The following is a 6,977-nucleotide window of genomic DNA, read 5'->3' as shown; positions in this document are numbered from 1 at the left end:
ATAAAGTTCACAAAGAACTTTGAAGAGAAATAACTCACAAGAGTATGTTTTATAAGAGATGAGATGATTACAAATGAATGTACTTGCCTATTTATAGTTTTCAAAGGGTTTAGGCCGAATAGACACATGATGGTTCGGCCAAGGTTGAAACCCCTTTGAAAATACATGATTTTTTTATGAAAATACATGATTTTAATGAAGATACATGCTCTTGGCCGAATGGTTATGTGTTGGTTCGGCCCTAAGGATGATTTGAATGCATTTGGAAGTTATTTGGGCGCCAAAATGAAGAGGAAAGAGTCTTTGGCCGAATAGGAAGCACCCTTGGTGTTTGGCGCCAATTTGATGTCACATGGAGTGCACATGCTTGAATGATGCACATGGGTCTTCTTGCAAGGCTTTGGTGAGGTTGCAACCATAGGATGATGTCTTGAAGTCAATGGGCAGCCTAGAGATGAACTAGCTTCAAGGTAAGCTAGGTGAGTGTCTTGGTAGCTAACTAGGTGAGTTATAGCTTGATGAACTCAAGCTAGTTAGCTTTGGTCTTTTCAGCTCCTCAGCTACTCTCCTAGTTACTTCTAGCTACTTTTAGTCCACTTTTCAACAATTTGGTCCAAATCTCTCCTCCAACTAGGTTCAGCTACATGCTAGCTCCTCCAGCTAAGTTAAAGCTCCTTAAGTGATGAAATGAGCTGCCATAACGTTCAAGAGCTAGTGTGAGCTGCTATGTTTATGCTTTTAGCTAACCAAGCTACCATAAATGCCTTACTTTGTGTTTCACCTATAGGAATTAACAAACAAACCAAGTAAGCAATGTGTGAGCTCATTTAAGGTAAAATGCATGCTGTCGTGAGGTGTTTGAGTGATATAAGCTATGAATGATCATCTAGAAGCTAAAATAACATGTATATAGCTAGATAAAGGAATAGGACGTTCATGAGCTTTAATAAAACATATATGAGCTAGAAAATAGATGCTGCATGCAAATGAGCTAAAGAATCATGGATTTAAAGCTAGTGAGCTAATGTAAACAAACATGACTGAGTTAATGAATGAAGAATACATGCTGCCATGATATCTAAATGATATGCAAACAAAATAAATGAATCTAAAACATATGTAAACATAATATAAAGCTAAGTAAAGATGTGAAAACATATGTTATGCATGAAATCATATAGTTGCAGTGAATGATAACATATGATTATTCAAGCATAGTTTAAGATGCAAATGTATGCTCATAATAATATAGTGCATAAATGAGTAAATATAATATAAAGTAAGGTATAACTCCCTTATATTGAGCATGATGAATCATCAATGATGTGAGTGTGTCATGGAGAAAGTTAGTGCTAGATATGATCACATCATCCTCCCTTTCTTTTAGGCGACTTGTCCTCAAATCGTAAGGTAACTTCCTTAGTGTCTTTCCATTCAAATGTTGCTGATTTGACTTCAAAATATCCATTCAATAGCAAATTGTTCAGGACATTTCCTTTTGAAAAGATCTATGAAAGGATCCTCGTGAAAGGTCATGAATCTTGAATAAGTACTTTGGACCTCCTTGTCATATTTTGGTTGGCCAAAAGTGATCTTTTGAATCACAAGATATGTTGCTTTGAAAAATCATTTCCCCAAAAGTCATGTTCCTTGGTCCTCCAATAGGTGTATTCATTAAATCATGAAAGGTTATAACTCTTGGAATGGAAGTGTCCTTAGAATCCTCATAAGACACGTCCTTTGGATGATAAATGTCTCCCTTTGCCTCGCATCTCTTGGCTCTTTAAAGGTCATGTCCCCTAGCCTCCCAATTTGACAAGTTGTGTCACTTGGAACATTCGAAAAATCAAAGAAAAATCTGCAATTACATGGTTAGAATAATCGTCCTTGATCTTTTGTTTCATCAATAGGCATTCTCGAATGACCATGCCATCACAAATTGATAAGATAATACCTATACATGAATTGAATTGGTGCAAAATAAATCAAAACATGTAAAGGAAAAACTATTGTCCAGATGAATAAATATCAAACCAGGGTGGATGTTTAATGGGCATTGGTTTCTTAATGATGGAAAACTACATTTTTTGCTGAATTCCCTTCAATATGTGCAATGTACTTGGAGTGTCAACGAACACAACTCTTGGCACTTCAAGTGATGCTTCTTTTGGAACTTCAAGCGGCATAACTGTTGGAACATCAAAGGACATGTCTTGTGGAACACCAAAGGTCACACCTATTGGTTCTTCAAAAGACATGTTTCTTGAATCATCAACTCGAAGTGATATGTTCTTGGATTATCCTGCAAAACAATACGAAGAATAGATGAAGAGTTAGGTTAGTTAAAATATGTTCTTCATTCTCCTCTTTATCTCCAAATTCATCACTTTCAACTCTCTCATTTCAACTTTTTTGAATGATTCCATTCTTTTCTTCAAATGATGCTGGACTTCATTCACTTGACTAGGAGATAATGGAGTCAAGATGATTTTCCTTTCATTGTGAAAGAAAGAGTATCGGTTTGTGAAACCATCATGAACAGCACGCTTGTCAAATTGCCATGGCCTCCCCAAGAGTAAATGACTCGTATTCATATGTACCACGTCACATAGAATCTCTTCTTTGTAACTTCCAAGTGAGAATGGAACAAGTACTTGTTCAGTAACCTTCAATTCTTCATTGCCATGCAACCATTGCAATTCATATGGGCTGGAATGTTTAATCGTTGTAAGCCCCAATTTGTTCACCATGTATGTGCTTGCAATGTTTGTACAACTTCCTCCGTCAATAGCTATAAGACACACTTTACCATTTACATGGCATCGAGTGTGAAATGTGTTTGTTCTTTGTTGTTCGTTCTCCATTGTTTGGAAAGATGAAAGATCATAAGACATTGTTAGTAGAAAAAAAATAAAACCTTACTAGCACGCTCTAAAAGCCTCACATCTTCACTCAAATGAATTAAGAGATCACTCCACTCAACATTCGTGTTTACTCTCGGGAATATAATTTGCTTTTAACAATTCCCCTTCTGATCTCACTCTCTCAATTAGCCTTTTTCCACTCAATTTCTCTTGTTAAGTCCTTTGAAAAACTTACTCAAGATTAGAACAAGTTAATTCTTTCCTTGTGTGCGTCGGCTGCAAATAGGTTAGGGTAGAAAGAATAGAAAAATGGAAAGGTAGAAGAAAGGATTTAAAGGTATTAAAAGATAAAATGGTTGAAGACAAGGAAAATGAAAGGATAGAAAAGGAAGAGGTGACTTACAATTCAAGACAACACTTACTGCAACCTTTCTCAAGAAACAATAAGGTTATTCTCTTAGTGAGATAGGCCCTTTGATGTACTTTGCAATGGTAGAGCACTTTCCTTGGCTTGCTTTCTCTTTTTGAATTTATCTTTTTCTTTCTTTTCTTCTTTTCTTCTTTTCTTCTTTTCTGATTTTTCTCTTCTTTTTGTACTCCAATTTGTTGAAGGAGTCTTTTTATCTTTTGAATTTCTTTTTGCTTTGCACACCAATGACACTTTTGTTGTCAATCCAACTATGCTCTGATTACCGCTTGATGTATGGCGAATCTACACGCTTTAATGGAAGAGAGTAGATAGCCTTATTGTGTCCGATCTAAGATTGACAAGTACTGATATCCTTGAATTTATAAGTTTAGGCTGCAAAATAAGATAAGAAAATATGATTAATAATGGACTTAAATAAGGAATAATATATAAGTAATGAAATGAAATAAAGATAGGATAGAGATGGTTGCGGAATTGATGGTATTGATGGATGTTGTTGATGGTGGCAATGATGAAATGGAGATGGTGTGATTTGTATCTCAAACTCGCCAAAGATGAATAATGCTAACGAGCACAATCACGGTCTTCACAAACTAGTTTGAGGGGTGGTGATAGTGTCTTCAACCCACTAGATAATAATCTAGGAATTTAGGAATCAAGTTGGAAAGAATGACGCCACAAGTATAAGAAATTATCTTGCTTAATCGATAAAGTTCACAAAGAACTTTGAAGAGAAATAACTCACAAGAGTATGTTTTATATAAGAGATGAGATGATTACAAATGAAATGTACTTGCCTATTTATAGTTTTTCAAAGGGTTTAGGCCGAATAGACACATGATGGTTCGGCCAAGGTTGAAACCCCTTTGAAAATACATGATTTTTTTATGAAAATACATGATTTTAATGAAGATACATGCTCTTGGCCGAATGGTTATGTGTTGGTTCGGCCCTAAGGATGATTTGAATGCATTTGGAAGTTATTTGGGCGCCAAAATGAAGAGGAAAGAGTCTTTGGCCGAATAGGAAGCATCCCTTGGTGTTTTGGCGCCAATTTGATGTCACATGGAGTCACATGCTTGAATGATGCACATGGGTCTTCTTGCAAGGCTTTGGTGAGGTTGCAACCATAGGATGATGTCTTGAAGTCAATGGGCAGCCTAGAGATGAACTAGCTTCAAGGTAAGCTAGGTGAGTGTCTTGGTAGCTAACTAGAGTTATAGCTTGATGAACTCAAGCTAGTTAGCTTTGGTCTTTTCAGCTCCTCAGCTACTCTCCTAGTTACTTCTAGCTACTTTTAGTCCACTTTTCAACAATTTGGTCCAAATCTCTCCTCCAACTAGGTTCAGCTACATGCTAGCTCCTCCAGCTAAGTTAAAGCTCCTTAAGTGATGAAATGAGCTGCCATAACGTTCAAGAGCTAGTGTGAGCTGCTATGTTTATGCTTTTAGCTAACCAAGCTACCATAATATGCCTTACTTGTGTTTCACCTATAGGAATTAAACAAACCAAGTAAGCAATGTGTGAGCTCATTTAAGGTAAATGCATGCTGTCGTGAGGTGTTTGAGTGATATAAGCTATGAATGATCATCTAGAAGCTAAATAACATGTATATAAGCTAGATAAAAGGAATAGGACGTTCATGAGCTTTAATAAAACATATATGAGCTAGAAAATAGATGCATGCATGCAATGAGCTAAAGAATCATGGATTTAAAGCTAGTGAGCTAATGTAAATAACATGACATGAGTTAATGAATGAAAGAATACATGCTGCCATGATATCTAAATGATATGCAAACAAAATAAATGAATCTAAACATATGTAACATAATATAAAGCTAAGTAAAGATGTGAAAAATATGTTATGCATGAAAATCATATAGTTGCAAGTGAATGATAACATATGATTATTCAAGCATAGTTTAAGATGCAAATGTATGCTATATAATATATAGTGCATAAATGAGTAAATATAATATAAAGTAAGGTATAACTCCCTTATATTGAGCATGATGAATCATCAATGATGTGAGTGTGTCATGGAGAAAGTTAGTGCTAGATATGATCACATCATCCTCCCTTCTTTTAGGCGACTTGTCCTCAAATCGTAAGGTAACTTCCTTAGTGTCTTTCCATTCAAATGTTGCTGATTTGACTTCAAAATATATCCATTCAATAGCAAATGTTCAGGACATTTCCTTTTGAAAAGATCTATGAAAGGATCCTCGTGAAAGGTCATGAATCTTGAATAAGTACTTTGGACCTCCTGTCATATTTTGGTTGGCCAAAAGTGATGTCTTTTGAATCACAAGATATGTTGCTTTGAAAATCATTTCCCCAAAAGTCATGTTCCTTGGTCCTCCAATAGGTGTATTCATTAAATCATGAAGGTTATAACTCTTGGAATGGAAGTGTCCTTAGAATCCTCATAAGACACGTCCTTTGGATGATAAAATGTCTCCCTTTGCCTCGCATCTCTTGGCTCTTTAAAGGTCATGTCCCCTAGCCTCCCAATTTGACAAGTTGTGTCACTTGGAACATTCGAAAAATCAAGAAAAAATCTGCAATTACATGGTTAGAATAATCGTCCTTGATCTTTTGTTTCATCAATAGGCATTCTCGAATGACCATGCCATCACAAATTGATAAGATAATACCATATGAATTGAATTGGTGCAAAATAAATCAAAACATGTAAAGGAAAAACTATTGTCCAATGAATAGAAATATCAAACCAGGGTGGATGTTTAATGGCATTGGTTTCTTAATGATGGAAAACTACATTTTTTGCTGAATTCCCTTCAATATGTGCAATGTACTTGGAGTGTCAACGACACAACTCTTGGCACTTCAAGTGATGCTTCTTTTGGAACTTCAAGCGGCATAACTGTTGGAACATCAAAGGACATGTCTTGTGGAACACCAAAGGTCACACCTATTGGTTCTTCAAAAGACATGTTTCTTGAATCATCAACTCGAAGTGATATGTCTCTTGGATTATCCTGCAAAACAATACGAAGAATAGATGAAAGAGTTAGGTTAGTTAAAATATGTTCTTCATTCTCCTCTTATCTCCAAATTCATCACTTTCAACTCTCTCATTTTCAACTTTTTGAATGATTCCATTTTTCTTCAAATGATGCTGGACTTCATTCACTTGACTAGGAGATAATGGAGTCAAGATGATTTTCCTTTCATTGTGAAAGAAAGAGTATCGTTTGTGAAACCATCATGAACAGCACGCTTGTCAAATTGCCATGGCCTCCCCAAGAGTAAATGACTCGTATTCATATGTACCACGTCACATAGAATCTCTTCTTGTAACTTCCAAGTGAGAATGGAACAAGTACTTGTTCAGTAACCTTCAATTCTTCATTGCCATGCAACCATTGCAATTCATATGGGCTGGAATGTTTATCGTGTAAGCCCAATTTGTTCACCATGTATGTGCTTGCAATGTTTGTACAACTTCCTCCGTCAATAGCTATAAGACACACTTTACCATTACATGGCATCGAGTGTGAAATGTGTTTGTTCTTTGTTGTTCGTTCTCCATTGTTTGGAAAGATGAAAGATCATAAGACATGTTAGTAGAAAAAAAAAAAAACCTTACTAGCACGCTCTAAAAGCCTCACAATCTTCACTCAAATGAAATTAAGAGATCACTCCACAACATTCGT

The sequence above is a fragment of the Hibiscus syriacus genome, unplaced genomic scaffold, assembly GCF_006381635.1.
Source record: "Hibiscus syriacus cultivar Baekdansim isolate YM2019G1 unplaced genomic scaffold, ASM638163v2 tig00002237_pilon, whole genome shotgun sequence".
Taxonomy (NCBI): Eukaryota; Viridiplantae; Streptophyta; class Magnoliopsida; order Malvales; family Malvaceae; genus Hibiscus; species Hibiscus syriacus.
Note: the sequence above shows the minus strand (reverse complement) of the source record.